Source organism: Glycine soja, chromosome 4, assembly GCF_004193775.1.
Source record: "Glycine soja cultivar W05 chromosome 4, ASM419377v2, whole genome shotgun sequence".
NCBI classification, from domain to species: Eukaryota; Viridiplantae; Streptophyta; class Magnoliopsida; order Fabales; family Fabaceae; genus Glycine; species Glycine soja.
Genome location: NC_041005.1, coordinates 31406807 through 31427107, shown reverse-complemented (window position 1 = coordinate 31427107; position 20301 = coordinate 31406807). Strand labels below are relative to the sequence as shown.

Genomic DNA, 20301 nt, shown 5'->3' with positions numbered 1-20301 from the left:
ACATTCAGAAGCAATATGTCCTCTGCCTAAGCACTTGAAACATTTTATGTTTCTGGTTCCAGCATTGGATGAGGAAGTGGAGGTGTTATGTTTGCTTCCACCTACACTGGGCGTTGCTGACTTTCCATGCGGGGATGTGGCTGCAGGTCGGAACGAATTACCTCCCTCCTTCTTGGATCTGTTGGCCCAGTTTTGGTTGTAAGTATTGGGTGAGTTCCTCCTTGTTGCACTTTTTCTTTTAATTTGCTGTTCAACCCGGAGCGCCCTATGTAACAAGTCATCCAACACCACATACTCCCGTAATTCAACAACATCTTTGATTTCAGGGTTTAGACCATTCAAGAAACGAGCCATTGTGTCTTCGGAGTCCTCTTCGATGTTGGTCCTCACTAACGCCATTTCCATCTCTTTATAATATTCTTCCACGGTTAAATTCCCTTGGGACAGCCCTTGGAGTTTCTGTCGCATGGTTCTGTTATAGCTAGTGGGCACATACCTTTTTCTCATCACCCATTTCTACCTCTCACCGTTCCTCTCTCAACATTTCTCTTTGGTATTTATGCCACCAAACAAGGGCATAGTCGGAGAATTCAGCTGCTGCTAGCTTGACTTTCTGCGCATCAGTGTAGTCATTGCAGGCAAATATGTGCTCAGTCTTCATTTCCCAGTCCAGGTAGGCATCTGGATCACTTCTACCTTTGAAGGGAGGAACATTGAGCTTTACTCCCTCAACCCGGTTCTGCCTCGGTCCGTCATTACCGCCATTGTTACCTCTATTCCCATCTATATTTCGTCTAGCATTTTGATTGGTTTGGTTTTCCAAAGCTTCTAGTCGTCCATAGACCTCCTCATTGGTACGGTCCAGCAAACGTTGCATCTGTGCATTCATCGCATCCAGTAACAGACGTTGAGCGCCGTCCAACTGATGATACTCGTCACCACCACCACCTGCTCCAGCCATAATTCAATAGGAAAAAAAAATGTGCAATAAAAATTATTAAGGTTTCAGGACCTCACAACACTCTACTCACGTGTTTAACTCTTAGATGGTAGTACACTCGTGTGTAATGCTCTCAATAGGCTTTTGTGTAATGTATTCCCTCTTGCCTTTTACCACTCGTGTTTCCTCTTAAGTTCCTGGATGGACCAAATTAGACGCACAAGGTAATATAAAATAAAAGGAAAGACAATATAATGATCACAAACAGATTTGATTTGGATAATAATATATTAGATTGGATTTGGATAACAGGTGAGCCTTAATTTGGGTAACAGATATGATAACAAATAAGATATTATAGATAGGATAACAGATAAGATATTAGGTAGGATAACAAATAAGATATTAGGTAGGATAACAGATAAGATATTAGGTAGGATAACAGATAAGATATTAGATAGGACAAGTAAACTTCAAATGCTCATAACTTTTGCTACAGTTGTCCGTTTGAGGCCCACTATATATCAAAACGCTCAGAATTCAGAGGACAATCTAGATATGGGGATTTGTTCCACGATTTTCTTTCAAAAAAACACCTCTAAATGCCTCAATTTCATATTCAAAGATCAAACACCCACTTTTTTTTTTCAAAATTTTTGCAACTTTTTTTTTTGCAACTGTTTCCCTTTTTTTTCTTTCTTTCTCTTTCTTTCTTTCTTTTTTTTTCGTTTCTTTGTTTTTCTCTATTTTTTTGTTTTTTTTTTCAGACGTTCAGCTATTAGAATTCGTTCAATAGGCAATCATCATTAGGCAAATTTGACAATTTAGCAATTCGGCAATTAGGCAATTTTTACCCCAAACAGAATTCGAATAGGCTGAAACAAAAGTTATGAAGAAAAGACAAAATACAATATGATAGGCACAAGAACAAGAAACAAGAACTCAAACAATCTTTTTTTTTGACACAAAGTTTGAAAGACACAAGAAACAAGAACGTGACAAGAACAAGAACAAGAACGCAAATAACAGAACAAGGACAAAAACACGAACCTAGACAAATTACGACGAAAAAAAAAATAGGATAGGATAGGATAGGATAGAACCTGTATCAAGAGCAGAAGCTCTGATACCAGATGATGTGAACCTGAGCAGGAGCGGATCGTTTGATACAGGCTACGAAGGTTTGGATGACGCCACTTCCGGTGAAGGAAGATAAGTCAGGGTAGACGCCACAAGGATTACCTTGATAAGTCTGATAATTGGTTCAACAAGGAACCCAGAGAGAAACTCTCACCAAATTTTATCAAATGCCAAAAGTCCCTTTATTGAAAACAAAAACAAATACTTATAGTGTATCTGAACAAAAAGATAAAAAATAGACATGGGCCTTCTAAACAGTTTAGGCTAAAATTACAATAAAAATAAAGTATAACTAAAAACTTATTTAACTTGGGCCTTCAAGTTAGTTTGGGCCTTCAGCAACAATTAGTAGTCTTGGTAGTGCCTCTGCCTCTGGGCCTTCATCTTTCTCCACTTGGGCCTTCAATCATCATCAATGGCAGCTATACAAATGACCAGCCTTGTCTCTATGACGTGTTGAGCTTGTTTAAGTCTGACTCTGGTCATCGGACCTTCAAGTGCTTCATGGTCCTTGGTTATGTCCTCATCAAATGCTATCCTTGCTTAAATTCTTATATTAATTTTTACAAGAAATATAAAATAAAATGCATGATGTGATTGAGAGATAAAGACAAAAAAAACAATATTATGAAAAAAATGTATCAGTCTGGTTCCAAAGGCTGAGTAGCTAATTACAGGTATCTCTATCTTCCAGACAAAACAGTGGTAGCGTACGAGTAGGTAGAAGAACACTCCACATTGCTTTGTGTTCTTTGATTCGAAACAAAGTCCAACCTTGGCATGGTATTACTATCTGTTGCACTTTCATCCACACTTAGAAAATCAACAACAACCATTCTGGTGTCTGGTGGTGTCTCCACCCTCACACGCCCTTCAAGCATATCAACAACTTGGGCCATGCTAGGCCTCAATCGTGGCTTCTCTTGAACAGACCACAAAGCAACATAAACCAGTGTCCTAACCTGCCTCTCATCAACACCCCCACATTCCGACAACCTATGATCAATAATTTCCATCAATTTTCCTTCCCTCACTTTCTCATTCACAATCTTAGGAAAATACTGCCATTTTCTTTTGGACTTGGCACTTTCATCTTCCACCGAGCACATGTTTTTCCTTCCTCCAACAATCTCCAAGAGAACCATCCCATAACTATATATATCAGTCTTATCTGAAATACCCTTCTCTAAGAGCCACTCAGGAGCCAAGTACCCTCTTGTTCCTCTAATAGCAGACACTTCCTTGTGGCTCTCATCCTTACCAATAAGCTTTGCCAGACCGAAATCCGAAACAAGCGCTCTGAAATTCTCATCTAAAAGTATATTCTCTGGCTTCACATCGAGGTGCAAGATCCTTGACCTGCAAGCATGGTGAAGATAAGCAAGTCCCTTGGCAACATCAATAGCAACATCAATAGCAATCATGGCCTATGAGGTACCCTTTTGCGAAAAATCCACCAATCCAAAGACCCATTTGAGACATATTCATAAACAAGGTACCTAGGTGCTGTAGGAGCATTGCAATAGCCCAATAGCCTCACGAGGTTTACATGATGCACACTAGCTATGGCTGCAACCTCTGATCTAAACTGCTTCTCCCCTCTTTCCTCTGCATCGATTTGTTTCACGGCGACCGAAGTTCCATCATTGAGAATGCCTTTGAAGACTGAAGCTGATGCTCCTTTTCCAATCAGTGCCTGAAACCCATCAGTGGCTTCCTCAAGCTCCTTGTATCTGAATTTAATGGGAACCCCTGCAACTTTCCTTAAGAAACTGTACTCTATGCGAAGTTCTTGGCCTTGGGATTTCAACTGTGACTCCAATAGCCTCCTTCTGCGGTTGTAACTTATGCTCACAAGTACATAAGCAAAGACTGCAAGAATCACAGTATCACCAGCACCAAAAATCAGGAAGAATGCCTTTGAGAGCTTCAACGTGACACGAGCAACAACTATGAGAATAATCAGTGCAATCACCGATATAGCAGCTATTGTATTCACTCTCCTTTCATCCATCTAAACTTAAGTTTTTGTTGAGATGGAAGGGCAGCAAAACCGCCTGTATGTTATTCCACGTTTGTAATCTGAAAACCTAAGAGTTGAGTGGTTCAGCGGTTATGCTTGTGAGTGGAGAAAAAGAAGTGTAATTAACTTTCTTTTGAATGGTTAGCGAAGAAAAGGACCAAGAGCTGACCATTTCCATCTTCAAAACAGCCAAAACTCAAAATTTTGGGTAGGTTTTTACAATATTCAAATTGATTAGAAACAACCAAGATATTGAAACTCATTGTTGTCTCACTTGCTTTAAGGGCAAATAAGTCCCTGACAGTTGTTTTGTTTCTGTCCAAAGTACTCTGATGAATCGATACAATTTGGACTTCAGTTTGTTCAACTATTGAGTTCCTTTTCCTACCTTTTTCTGGAGAGAGGCAAGTACTTGCTATTGATACAAGTTACACTTGTAATTTGATCTCTAAGGAATATTTTTAGTTTATATAAAATGTGTTTTTCCGATTAATTCTTTTTAAAATTTTCTTGTATGTATGTGACTTTTTCTTTTAGTTTCTAAAATTAAACCCATTTCATTCATTTTATTATTTTAATTCCTGTTATAAAAGATCTAGAGTTTAATGTCAAAGTATAATTTTATACTATCAATATATAATTATTTTTCTCATTATAAAATTTTAATATGAATTTCTATTATATTAAAAGAAACATTTTAAACCCCATTATTTAGACTATAACTGTATAAGATGTGTTTCCTAATAAGTAATAAGTATTAGTCACATTATTACAGGATAAGAAATTCTTATATCAACAACTAAAATAAAATAATAATAATAATAATAATAATAATAATAATAAATCTCTTAGAAGATTAAAAAAAAATGCAATGAATAGAGATTTAAAAGATATTAAAGCTCATTATCGAGCATGTGAATCAACAGATAAATGATTGTTTCAATTTAATCAAATATCTCAAATTTAAACGATGTAGATGTAGTTATATGTTAAATTCTTATAGGGAAGATTTTGTGACTTATAATGATTTTATTCGACTAAAACAAAACTACTTGCTCATTTGGTCAATTAGTCCTCAATACTCTCTTTCTCTCCACAACTAAGTATAAAATATATTTCATATTCATCTCAAATTCTTCTTCTTTTATATTTATCCAGGTATTTTATTTTCTTAACTACTTATCCATTTCAATTTAAAAGTAACCTTATATTTTTTTATCAAAAAATAAATTTATTTTAAAAATCAAATCATCTATTAAAAATATAAATATAAAATTCACATGTTTAAAAATATTTATTTATTATGAGTTTTAATTATAATATGATTAATTAATTTAAAAATATTTATTTATTATAAATTATAATTATAATCATGGTTATCAAATTCAAGAGTCTATGTAAACTCGTGAAAGCTCCATAGATACGATTTTTAGACACGTAAGAGTCTATTTCATAAAAAACAAAAATAAAATATCTATAAATAACATATCAATTAAACATTTCAATAATATAATAAAGCAAAATAATAAACCATAAATTCCATAATACTTAAATAATCAAGTCTAGTAATTCATCAATAAAAGATAATAACTTGTGGAGGTGACAGAAGTGGTAGAGCATCCCATTGCGGGTTTGATGTTGTTAGTGATGAAGATTATTCGATTTGAGAACAACACACCAAATTGAGGTATATTAAATCCTAAATGCACACAAAAAAAAAAACAAAAATGACTTATATTTTGATATAATTTTTTTAACTTGTTGACTTGGCGACTCGGTAGTGAACTTGAGAGTTTCCTGAGTTTGCAAAGTCTACTGAGTTTGCAAAGTCTACCGAGTCTACTAAAAAGAGAGCTGACATACAAGTCAATTTAGAGAGGATAAGTAAAATCGTAAATTTGTAAGATTTATCTAGTTAATTCGAGAGTTTGATAATAATGATTATAATTATGTACAAATAATAGTTTATCTTGTGTAAAATGCTAGTTATATTAAATATTACTAATAATATTTTTATTTATAGAGATAAATTTATGGTATAAATTATTAAATTAAGACTTATCATCTTTATCGATGTGGTGTGTCAAAATTAAAATTTTGAAAATCAAATTTAAATTAAGATTTATTAAGATTAAAATAATATTAAAAATTTCTTTTATAAAAAATGAGTGAATCACTAATTTAACCACTGAATTTTTTTTTGTAATATATAATTGATCAAATTGATAAATGAATTTTTAAATCACTCATATTATTTAACCAATTGATCTAGATTCTCTTGTAAAAATGTACTATTTTTTAAAATCAAATCAACTTGCACACAACTTGACCTTCGGAATTAATAGTGCTCTTATTTTTTTTATTAATATATATTACTCTTATAGGTAGCTTTTCATTTACAATATTAATTAAAAACTTTTGTTATGTTTTCAGGATATCGACTTTTTTAAATTATATTGCTTATACAAATGTAAAATATGTACATTGAAAATATTTTTATGTACCAACAAATGTTGATCCAGTTGATAAGAAACAAACTTATATCTCACAAGAATGTAGGTTCAATTTCGACTACTGATATGAGAATCTTTTTAAATGTAATCTGTAAGTACCTTTGTAAGAGTCCATTGAGTTTTGAGGTTTGGTCTTGGTGAGTCCTTAGGACCTAACTCACCTAAACTTCTCATAGTAAAAAAAATTACATATTTATATATATTTTATGAAAAAGTATAAAAAGAAAGAAAAAAAAAAGAAAAAGATACAATATGGTTTTAAAATGGCTAAATTATCAATTTGGTCCCCAAATTATTTTAATGTGACAATTTGGTTCCTAAATTTATAAAAACTTCAATTTGGTCCTTCAATTCTTACAAATGGATCAACTTAGTCCTTTCCGTCAAATTGGGTTGATGTCGTTAGGATTACGAATGTCAATGGTTTTCTTTTAGGAATAATGGAGGTTTTTAACTACCACCATATCGATTATTATTTTAAAATTAAACACACCCACTAATCATCATCATTGCCACCTCCTTCCTCCCTAAACATTAGCAAGCCACCAACACCACCATACACAACATCACCATCATGGGAAAATCTGACATTTTTGGGCTTGGTGGAGGTAGATCTGGTTGTTGTGTTGGTGTTTGGCTCATTAATGGTGGATGGTGGAGGTAATGCCATAGTTCATAGATGTGGTGGTATCGTGGTCACATGCGCACTCAAAGGTTACTAGGTGGGTCACTGCATGTGTAGGTGAGGGAGAGAGAGCAACACATGTCAAAGGTGGTGCGTGCATAGAGGTTACAACCTAGGGTGTGCATCATGCAGGTTTGAAGAGAGATTTATGCACGACCGTGGGTATGGTGGTGTTGGTGACTATGTAGGGAGGAAGGAGGTGGCAATATGATGATAGTGAGCAATGGTGGTGTTTATGGAAGAACGAAGGAAATGGTGAATAGAGGTGGCTGTGTTAATTTTAAAATAATAATAAATATAGTGGTGGCTAAAAATCGTCATTATTCGTAAAAGAAAATCATCAAAATTCACAATTCTAATGGCGTCTGTAACACCTCGAACAAATAACACTGGAATGGGAGGGATCTAGAGGTTGTGCATGTATGAAATTGTACAATTGAGGATGACTTAAGAGAATTAATTGATACTACATATACCAACAAGATGCATCTACTTTTTGGTAGCCCATACTTAAGAACTCCACAGTTAAGTGTGTTTGACTTGGAACATTTATGAAATGCGTGGCCTTCAGGGAAGTTCCCAAAAAATGTGTAAATGAAGACAAAGTACGCTAAGAAGTATTGTGTAGGTTTGTGGGGATAGTCATTGATCCTGAAAGCAACTAAAGTAGATTGTCAAATCACGGAAATGGCTACCTACGGAGGATTCTAAACAATGGAAGGTTGTGACCAACAAAAAAGTTGACCGAAGTGTCATCGTGTGAAATACCATATAGTGTGAGTCGTTGAAAAGTCGACAATCAAGGATGTTTTAAATGGTATCGAAGTAGACCTCTCTCCCAGTACAGTGTGATTCGAGGACAAATTAGGAGGAAGTTGAGTGAAATATCATCATGTGAAATGACGTAGAGTGTGAGCTACTAAGTAGTTGACAATCAGAGATGTTACATCGTCAATCCAATTCTACGTAATGACTAAATTGATGCATTTTTAAGAATTGAAGGACCAAATTGAAATTTTTTAAAATTTGGGAACCAAGTTGACGCATTTAAAATAATTTAGAGACCAAATCAATAATTAAGCCTTTTAAAAAAATACAAATAAATGTTTGTTAATCATTTGAAAATTATAGGCTAAATTATAAATTTCACTGATTCCTTATCTTTATTTTAGGTTTCAATTTAATACTTTATTTTTTAAAAGGTGCAAAACGATCCTTTATCTTTATTTTAAGTTGTAATTTGGTTGTTTATTTTTAAAAGGTGTAAAATGATCCCTTAAATATATTTTTTTAGCTTTTTTTTTATAAACATGCTATTAAAAAAATTAATTTAGGGATATTTACACCTTTTAAAAAATAAATGAAAAAATTATAATATAAAACCAAGGGCCATTTTACACCTTTTAAGAAATAAAGGATAAATTACAATCTAAAATAAAAATAAGTACCCATATATGAATAATTTATGCAAAATTATATAAAATGGTCTATCAACGTGTCCAGCGCACTATTTCCAATATTTTTTTAAGCAATCTATTTTCTGATACTATACGCTGTTATATATAGCTCCGTTATAAAATATGGAGAAGAATATATCAATTTGTTCGTGACTAATCATGGTATATATATAAACTATAAAGTTTTTAGAAAAGGGAAAAAAAGTGAGGTAGCATTTAATTCTTTTTCTGAACTTACCTGGTAATTTTTTTAATAGAATATATGGTTAGGAAAATAATTATTTTATTATAAGGCATGATTATGCCTTTAAACAAATACAATTGACAAATATTTGTAAGATTTTGACAATAAAATAATCATACTTTTATTTCTATATGCTATTAAGAACTAATTATTGAAAAAATGATTTTAAGAATAAAATAAGCCATCATGAGACATCTAAATATGAGACTAGAATAACCACATCCTCTAATGATTTTTCAAGGAAAAAAAACAAAACACTAACTAGAAAAAAAGGAATGAAAACCAGGGAAGAATTAATGTGAATGCTACATGTTGACATTTTCAAACCGACTCTTGATTCAATTGTGGTTGTAAAAAATCAAGATCTTAGTGATAATTAGGGATAAGGTCAACTCTATGGATTGGTTATACGAATGATTAAAATATACAAAATTCATTTGTAACATGAATTAGTCCACGATGCGTTATATTGCAAGAGGGCGCTTAACCCGCATCTCTTCAGGAGTTGGGCCAATTATTTATCATTCCGTTTAAGAAATTATTGTCGTAGGTAATTTTCAACTCACCGAATCGAAGCAGGGTTTGAATATTTTATTTTATTGCAATAAAAGAGAACAAAATAATCATAAGACCACAAAGAAGTCGAGTAAAGGAATTCAAGAAAGTCAGGTTAGTCTTAAGTCTAGAATGATTCAAAGTCTTTTGAGAGTTTGAAGCAAAGGGTAAATACGGGTCACATTAGATTGAATTTATGACATTTTTTATATGATCCAATTAATTTTAATTTTAGTTTGAATAAAATTTTATTCAATTTAAATCTACAATTTGATTTAAATTAATTCGATTATAATCGGATTGGATCAAATTGGGTCATCGTATTTATAATTATAAAAAATAAAAAATAACTTTTTAAAAATATTACAAAAGTAATTTTAATAGTATGAAATTTAATACGTTTAACTCAAAATATATTTTTTAACTATTAGTCTAATATGGAACATGTTTAATTTTAAGTTAAAAATTAAATCATGTCTTATATAATAATAATAATAATAATAATAATAATAATAATAATAATAATTTATCAGTGGCCTTAAAATGAAAAATACAATAAAATTGGGTTGGGCTAAAAGGCTCAAACTCTAAATGTTAAAAAAAATATAAAAAAGTAAAAGATACTAAGTAATCGGGTGGATTAGATTGGGATTTCAAAAGCAAAATTCGAGATTTGATCCGAACTCATTGGATTTGTAATTTTTAATCGGATATGAACCAATAATCTGAACGAATCAAGATTTTCCAGTTTTGGTCGGTTCAAATTCATCGGGTTATTGGATTAATTCAATATGTTGTTACGGTGTAGGATCCAAAATGCAATTCGCTAGAATTACATAGCGAGAATTAGAGTGAGAGAGAGTTTTGGGAGTTAGGTGTAATTAAATATGTTCAGGGAGAGTCCCTATATTATTATAGGGTGTCTATTTATCATAGTTTCATCGAGAAAGAGAGTTTTGAACTCAGTACTTCTAAGGGTTGTCATAAAGTTACTATAAGTCGGTTATTACTAAGGCCTTAAACTCGTCGTCGACTTATCATCCTTAAGTTGATCTTTTTTATGCTAAGCTATGTCCTGCATGTCCTTCGCATGCAAAGTTTATATTTAACCTGGAATACTTGCCCCTAAGTGGATATTGGCTGAGAGAGACAATGTTGACTTAACAAGTAGGAAGCCAATATTTACCCTAGAATAGTTATCCTTGAGTCAATATTGTCTCAGAGAAGCAATGCCAACTTTACAAACAAAGAGTTGATGCCATGTGGTGGTCCTCCATGAACGTGATTGTTGAATGTTCTCTTATTCAATTTTTGGGTGCGATTGGTCAGGTAACCGTGAGCTAACTATCCTTTCTTTTTTCAAAACCCATATCTGCATTTTTTGTTTATGTGTCTCTTTATCTACTTTGCTTGCCTTAACTGTTTTTACTTTGTCATAATTGCCATTTTTGGCACGCATCTGCTTAGGAGCCTTGTTCTTCATCAAAAATTGTTGCAATTGTTGTATACATTGGCTTCTTTCATCCTTTTCTGCTTTCATGTGTGTATTTGTGTATTTCCTACCTCTATCTTTACCTATTAAGTTTATCTATTTTTGCCTTGTCGAGTCTCTTATTTGAGGTTGTTTGGGTTTGCCTACACTCCTGAAGATGTCTTCCCTAAAGTTTGATTAAAATGGATTATCTAGTCGCACCATCCTTGGTCATACTAGAAACCCTAGGAATGTACCAATCACTAGTGGCAGAGGCAGGGGTGCCTGGACTATTCGGGATGATGAGGATGTAGCCTGTAACGCCCAGAAATTTCGATAACTAAAAATAGATGTTTGATGTTTTTCTTGTGTTATTTGATTACTTGATTAATTTGGATGAGTTGAGGTATTGAGTGAATTAGTCATGTGTGATTTGTTTGATGCAGATGTTGTGTTTTGTGGAGTTTTATTGACTTAGGTTGAAATTATGATATTTCAAGTTTTACCTAAACCTGTTCTGATAAAACTGCGATCTTGGATTTGTTAACTGTTGGACCGTCTTCAAGATTCAAGAGGAAAGTTGAAGAAGAGTTCAAGATTCAAGAGGAAAGTTGAATTCAAGAATCAAGATTCAAAGATCAAGCTTCCAAGAATCAAGATCAAGATTCAAGAATCAAGAGAAGACTTAATCAAGATAAGTATGAAAAAGTTTTTTCCAAAACTGAGTAACACATGGATTTTTCTCAAAACATGTTTACCAAAGAGTTTTTACTCTCTGGTAATTGATTACCAGATTGTTGTAATCGATTACCAGTAGCAAAATGGATTTGAAAAAGTTTTCAAATGAATTTACAACGTTCCAATTGATTTCAAAAAGTTGTAATCGATTACAATGTTGAAATTCAAATTCAAATGTGAAGAGTCATATCCTTTCACATAAAAGCTTTGTGTAATCGATTACACTGATTTGGTAATCGATTACCAGTGATTGTTTCTGAAGAAATCAAAAGATGTAACTCTTCAAATGGTTTTTGACTTTTTCAAATTGGTTTTAAGTTTTTCTAAAAGTTATAACTCTTCTAAATGGTCCTCTTGACCAGACATGAAGAGTCTATAAAAGCAAGGCTTTGTTTTTCTTTTTCAATCAATCTTTTCTAACAATCCAATCAATTCATTACAATCCTTTACAAGCCTTGAATCTGTTTGAACTTCTTCTTCTTCTTTGTGCCAAAAGCTTTCCAAAGTTTTCTGGTTTTCTAAACCTTGAAAACTTGTGCTATTCATTCTTTTCATCTCTTCTCCCTTTGCCAAAAAGAATTCGCCAAGGACTAACCGCCTTAATTCTTTTTGTGTCTCTCTTCTCCCTTTTCCAAAAGAACGAAGGACTAACCGCCTGAATTCTTTTGTGTCTCCCTTCTCCCTTGTCAAAGAATTCAAAACGACACAGTTTGAGAATTCTTTTGATTCTTCCTTTTCCCTTATGCAAAAGTTTTCAAAGGACTAACCGCCTGAGAATTATTTTGTATCCCCATTCACAAAGTTTCAAAGGTTTAACCGCCTGAGATCTTTGTCTTAACACATTGGAGGGTACATCCTTTGTGGTACAAGTAGAGGGTACATCTACTTGGGTTGTTGACTGAGAACAAGAGAGGGTACATCTCTTGTGGATCAGTTCTAGTGGAGGGTACATCCACTAGGTTCAAAGAGAACAAGGGAGGGTACATCCCTTGTGGATCTTTGCTTGAAAAAGGATTTTTACAAGGTTGAAAAGAAATCTCAAGGACCGCAAGTCGCTTGGGGACTGGATGTAGGCACGGGTTGTTGCCGAACCAGTATAAAAACTCTTGTGTGTTTGTCTCCTTCTTCCCTACTCTTTTACTTTCCGCTGTGCATTTTAATTCCCGCTTTTACTTTTGGTTAAGTTTCTCTTCTACTCCTTATTCTCTTAACAACATAAGTAAAAGCCTTAGAAGAGTAAATTTTTAATTAGTAAAGGTTTAGGAATAATTAATTCAACCCCCTTCTTAATTATTCTGAGGCCACTTGATCCAACAAGTGGTATCAGAGCAAGTATCTTGTAGAAAGTCTAACCACTTCAAGATTAATGGCCTCTTTAGATTCTTTGTTTTTCAAAAGTATTTTCAGGAACAGGTTATTCCAAGATCATGATGAAGGCCAAGTCAACTTGTGTCTCATGATAAAATCTTATGAGAATAACAAAGAAGATTTTGTAAGGAAAAAGTGGTACATAGAAAGTGGATGTTCCATGCACATGACGGGTGATGTATCCAAATTCACAACTATTTCCCTTAAGAAAAATGGACACGTTACATATGGCGACAACAACAAAGGCAAAATTATTGGAGTCGGTAAAATAGGTACGAGTTCTTCTACTCCTATTGAAAATGTTTTACTTGTAGAAGGTTTGAAGCATAACCTATTAAATGTTAGTCAATTATGTGATAAAGGATATAAAGTATATTTTGATTCTGAAAAATGTGTTATTAAGCATGAACATGACAAAGATATTGAACATATCGGTTTTAGAGAAAATAATGTTTACATGATTGATTTAAAACAAAAATCTGAAAATGATAGATGCTTTTTAAGTAAAGATTGTGATCCATGGTTATGGCATAAGAGAATTGCTCATATTAACATGGATCATCTAAATAGATTAATTTCAAAAGATCTAGTCATTGGTTTACCTAAATTAAAATTTGAAAAAGATAAGTTATGTGATGCATGCCAAAAAGGTAAACAAACAAAAGTATCTTTTAAATCTAAAAATATTGTTTCCATCACTCAACCATTGCAATTATTACACATGGATTTGTTTGGACCATCTAGGGTCATGAGTTTTGGTGGAAGTTACTATGCATTAGTAATTGTTGATGACTATTCTAGGTATACTTGGACTTTGTTTCTTACGCATAAAAATGATGCATTTCATGCATTTAGAAGACTTGCCAAAGTCATTCAAAACAAAAAGAATCTCAAAATTATCTCCATTAGAAGTGATCATGGAGGTGAATTTGAAAACAATGATTTTGAAATGTTTTGTGATGAATATGGCATAGAACACAATTTCTCTGCACCTAGGACACCCCAACAAAATGGAGTAGTAGAAAGAAAAAATAGAGCCCTAGAAGAAATTGCTAGAACTCTTTTAAATGACACACCTCTTCCAAAATACTTTTGGGCAGAAGCGGTTAACACCGCATGTTATATTATGAACAGAGCCTTAATCAGACCCATTCTTAAGAAAACCCCATATGAACTTTTCAACAATAGAAAACCAAACATTGCACATTTACATGTTTTTGGATGTAAATGTTTTGTTCTAAACAATGGTAAAGAAAGCCTAGGAAAGTTTGATGCCAAGGTAGATGAGGGTATCTTTCTTGGGTATTCCTTACATAGTAAAGCATTTAGAATATACAACAAAAGAACCATGACAATTGAGGAATCAATACATGTTACTTTTGATGAAACTAATATTACCTCCCTAAGAAAGGAGTTTGTTGATAATATTGCAGATACTTTGGAAGATACTCAAAATGAAGAAAGAAATCTGAAAAGAAAGAGAGATGATGAAGACAAGGATGATTAAGATGACACAGCACAAGAAAATGATAATCTTCCTAAAGAATGGAAAACTTCAAGAAATCATCCTCTTGACAACATTATCGGTGATATCTCAAAAGGGGTAACAACTAGACATTCTCTTAAAGATTTATGCAATAATATGGCATTTGTTTCATTAATAGAACCTAAAAACTTTAAAGAAGCTATTATAGATGATCATTGTATAGTAGCTATGCAAGAAGAATTAAATCAATTTGAAAGAAATGATGTATGGGAATTAGTAGAAAAACCTTCAGATTATCCAATCATAGGAACTAAGTGGGTATTTAGAAATAAATTGGATGAAAATGGTATAGTAATTAGGAATAAAGCTAGACTTGTAGCAAAAGGATATAACCAAGAAGAAGGTATAGACTATGAAGAAACTTTTGCACTTGTAGCTAGATTAGAAGCCATTAGGATGTTATTAGCATATGCATCTGTTATGAATTTTAAATTATATCAAATGGATGTCAAGAGTGCTTTCTTAAATGGTCTAATTCAAGAGGAGGTATATTTGGAACAACCTCCTGGGTTTGAAGACTCACAAAAACTAGACCATGTCTATAGATTAAAGAAGGCACTTTATGGTTTAAAAAAAGCACCTAGGGCTTGGTATGAAAGATTAAGTAAATTCCTATTAGAGAAGAACTTTACTAGAGGGAAAGTAGATACCACCTTATTCATAAAAAAGAAAGACAATGATATCCTATTGGTACAAATTTATGTTGATGATATAATTTTTGGATCTACTAATGAATCTTTGTGCAAGGAGTTTTCTATTGATATGCAAAGTGAGTTTGAGATGTCCATGATGGGTGAGTTAAATTATTTTCTCGGACTACAAATCAAACAAACAAATGATGGGATCTTTGTCAATCAAGCAAAGTATTGCAAAGAACTCATTAAGAGATTTGGAATTGAAAACTCAAAACACTTGGCTACTCCTATGAATACAAGTTGTTATCTTGACAAAGATGAATCTGGTCAACCGGTTGATCCAAAGCAATACAGAGGTATGATTGGATCTCTACTTTACTTTTCTGCAAGTAGGCCAGATATTATGTTTAGTGTATGCATGTGTGCAAGATTTCAATCAGATCCAAAGTTTTCACATTTAATGGCAGTAAAAAGAATCATAAGATATCTATTAGGAACAGTTAGTTTAGGATTATGGTACCCTAAGAATTCTTTATGCAACCTAGTAGGATACTCAGATTCAGATTTTGTTGGATCAAAAATAGATAGGAAAAGTACTAGTGGTACATGTCAATTCATAGGGTCTGCACTTGTTTCTTGGAATAGCAAGAAACAAAATAGTTTAGCTTTATCCACAGCAGAAGCAGAATATATTTCTGCTGGTAGTTGTTGTGCACAGATTCTATGGATGAAGCAACAACTATCTGACTGTGGAATAGTATTAGATCATATTCCCATAAAATGTGATAACACAAGTGCCATAAACATATCTAAAAATCCAGTTCTTCACTCTAGAACCAAGCATATAGAAATTAGGCATCATTTTATTAGAGATCATGTTCTAAAAGGTGAAGTTGTGTTAGAATTCATGGATACTAAAAATCAACTTGCAGACATCTTTACAAAACCACTAAGTAAAGATACCTTCTACAACATTAGAAGAGAATTAGGATTAATAGATGTCAGTGACTTATCCAAATAATCTATATTATTATGATATTTGAACAATTTACTATTTCTTTATTTGCATGGTGTTTGAACAAATATTAAGTATGTTATTTGACTGTGGATTTTATAATTAATCTATTTATGATTGTTGCTTCATTGTTCTTGCTTCATGATTTGGTTGATATTTTTCCATGAATGTTGTATGGATGTTTAGTTATATTTGAATGCTTCCAATTTGTTACGCACTTTGGATTTTTGTTGATGTCAAAGGGGGAGAGAAATAGGAATTAAATCAAGAACTCACATGAGTAATCAACTTAATTTTAAGAGAAGCATAAATTCAAAAACAAAGGGGGAGAATGGAAATTTATGTGAGTGATCGACTAGGAAAAAGTGTGTGTGTGTGTTTCTTGATTTCATAAGTTGTCATCATAAAAAAGGGGGACATTGTAGAAGCAAAGCTTCATGATGAATCAAGATTGATTCAAAGATGTTTTGATGATAACAAAGATGATGACAAAGCTGATGACAAAAAGCTCAATTCAAGATTCAAGAGGAAAGTTGAAGAACACTTCAAGATTCAAGAGGAAAGTTGAATTCAAGAATCAAGATTCAACGATCAAGCTTCCAAGAATCAAGATCAAGATTCAAGACTCAAGATTCAAGAATCAAGAGAAGACTTAATCAAGATAAGTATGGAAAAGTTTTTTCAAAAACTGAGTAGCATATGGATTTTTCTCAAAACATGTTTACCAAAGAGTTTTTACTCTCTGGTAATTGATTACCAGATTGTTGTAATCAATTACCAGTAGCAAAATGGAATTTAAAAAGTTTTCAAATGAATTTACAACGTTCCAATTGATTTCAAAAAGCTGCAATCGATTACAATGTTTTGGTAATCGATTACCAGTGCCTTTGAACGTTGAAATTCAAATTCAAATGTGAAGAGTCACATCCTTTCACATAAAAGCTTTGTGTAATCGATTACACTGATTTGGTAATCGATTACCAGTGATTGTTTCTGAATAAATCAAAAGATGTAACTCTTCAAATGGTTTTTGACTTTTTCAAATTGGTTTTAAGTTTTTCTAAAAGTTATAACTCTTCTAAATGGTCCTCTTGACCAGACATGAAGAGTCTATAAAAGCAAGACTTTGTTTTGCTTTTTCAATCAATCTTTTCTAACAATCCAATCAATTCATTACAATCCTTTACAAGCCTTGAATCTGTTTGAACTTCTTCTTCTTCTTTGTACCAAAAGCATTCCAAAGTTTTCTGGTTTTCTAAACCTTGAAAACTTGTGCTATTCATTCGTTTCATCTCTTCTCCCTTTGCCAAAAAGAATTCACCAAGGACTAACCTCCTAAATTCTTTTTGTGTCTCTCTTCTCCCTTTTCCAATAGAATGAAGGACTAACCGCCTGAATTCTTTTGTGTCTCCCTTCTCCCTTGTCAAAGAATTCAAAACGACGCAGTCTGAGAATTCTTTTGTTTCTTCTCTTTCCCTTATACAAAAGTTTTCAAAGGACTAACCGCCTGAGAATTCTTTTGTATCCCCATTCACAAAGTTTCAAAGGTTTAACCGCCTGATATCTTTGTCTTAATACATTGGAGGGTACATCCTTTGTGGTACAAGTAGAGGGTACATCTACTTGGGTTGTTGACTGAGAACAAGAGAGGGTACATCTCTTGTGTATCAATTCTAGTGGAGGGTACATCCACTAGGTTCAAAGAGAACAAGGGAGGGTACATCCCTTGTGGATCTTTGCTTGTAAAAGGATTTTTACAAGGTTGAAAAGAAATCTCATGGACCGCAGGTCGCTTGGGGACTGGATGTAGGCACAGGTTGTTGCCGAACCAGTATAAAAACTCTTGTGTGTTTGTCTCCTTCTTCCCTACTATTTTACTTTCCACTGTGCATTTTAATTCCCGCTTTTACTTTTGGTTAAGTTTCTCTTCTACTCCTTATTCTCTTAACAACATAAGTAAAAGCCTTAGAAGAGTAAAATTTTAATTAGTAAAGGTTTAGGAATAATTAATTCAACCCCCCTTCTTAATTATTCTGAGGCCACTTGATCCAACAGCCTATAGACTATAAAGAGATAGAGACTGCCTTATGCATACCTGGCCGAGGGTTCATCTTGAACTCTGAGGGCCATCCTAGGAAGATTCTTAGGAAGGATCTGAGTAAACTAGCTTTGGTGTGGAGTGTCCTCTCATACTTCAACTTGGCCCCCACATCACACATTTTTGACTTGACAGTGGATAGAGCTAGGCTGATCTTTGGCCTAGTCTCTCGCATGGATATGAACATAGGAGAGCTGATCTCTAGCCAAATGACCTCTATAGCCCAGTCTAACACTTCTAGACTTGGGTTCCCTACTCTAATCACCACATTATGTAGAGCCAGGGGGGTTGTCTCTGATAGCCTCACTTTTGAGCGCCTGAGCCCGATCATTAACTTGGCCTACATCAGAAAGAACTGCTGGAACCCCGAGGATCTAACAGTTTCTATCCGAGGGGCTAGAAGGGCGAGGGCAAGGCCAGCTGAGCTTCCTTCTACTTCTGCAGCTCCTACTCCAGCATCCACTTCAGCAGCCCCTTCTGTCCCAGCTTAGACAGATTTTCAGTGTCTTGAAGCCATGCTTCAGAGCATCCATCAGGGGCAGATTATTCTATTACAGAGCTTACACGTGGTGGCGCCTCCAAGATCTATTCCTTCAGTGGAGCAGTTCACTGAGTTGGTAGCCTGGCCTGGGACCCAACCTTCTCTTCATAGGGAAGGTGAAGGTCCCACAGCCCAGGTACCTCAACATGTGGAGGATGAGTCATCTGAGGCCACCATCCCAGAGCCATTTGTTATAGGAGAAGAGGCAGAGGAGACACAAGTGAGACAGGTAGCTGTTGCCACGCCTGAGTGATCCCTTGAGGCTACTTTAGGCTATGGACACCTCTCCTCTAGCTACTCCCGTATTACATTTGACAGATGAGGAGGATGTTCAGACACAGGATACCCAGGACCAGTCACAAGAATTTTGATTCCTGATGACACTTTTTGCTTTTTGGTTTATTATTATTTTAATTATGGTTTTAATATAGTATTTCCTTTATGTTTATATACACTGCTAATTTTATTTTTGGATAGTTGGTTTGCTTATTCTGAAGCATATGGAACAGTTTGACTTGATTTTGATGACATGGCAGTAAAACACTTTTATCTTTTTGTGAGAATTGGTGTATGGTTTAATTTTGGATTGAATGCATGATTGTGATGGAATTTGTGTTTCTTTTCATGAGTTTGAACAAGTGTGTATGTTAGACAAAGAAAGAACAAGAAAGTGAACTTGCATTTAGAATTGTTAGTCAGTAGATAGATTGATTGAGAAAGAAAAGCTTAAACCAAAATCGGTGAGAGTGTGATCTTACACTATGAGTGAATGACTAGTTGTGAGTAATAATCTTTGCATCAATCTCTGAATTTTAGAATGAAATGTATAAATGAGGACATGATGAAGGCCATGATTGTACATACACAAGCCCTTTGACCAAAAATCTTACATTGAATGATAATTACATCCTTTGCACCCTTTTTGAGCTGAATGATATTGTCAAAAAATTGAACCCTGAACTTAAATAATTATCTCCAGATACCTTGTTTAGATTCTAGGAGAGCAGATGGTTCAAGTTACCTCAAATTTGGGGGAGTGGAACTAATTGGGATGCAAAGAAAGAGATAAAGCATCAGCACACACAACACATATGTTGAGTGTTTAAAAAAAAAAGAAGGTAAAGTGTGCTGATGTAACAAGGTCAAAAGCAAATAAAAGTGAAAATCTAGTGAGCAAGCTAAGTTCATGAAAAAGATCACTTGGATAAATCTAGGATTTATGCTCTCTTAGAATCAAAGCCTTTGAATCCTAGAAAAACCAATGAATTTTTGTAGCCAAGCCTCACTACAAGCCTGGGAAAGTCCTTTTGATTCTGTTTATACATTTTTTAC

At 33.8% G+C, this 20301-nt stretch overlaps 1 pseudogene; it reads right to left on the bottom strand.

The window, feature by feature from the left end:
- Positions 1-2464: 2464 nt before the first annotated feature.
- LOC114408159 lies at positions 2465-4176 on the bottom strand (annotated as a pseudogene).
- Positions 4177-20301: the final 16125 nt, after the last annotated feature.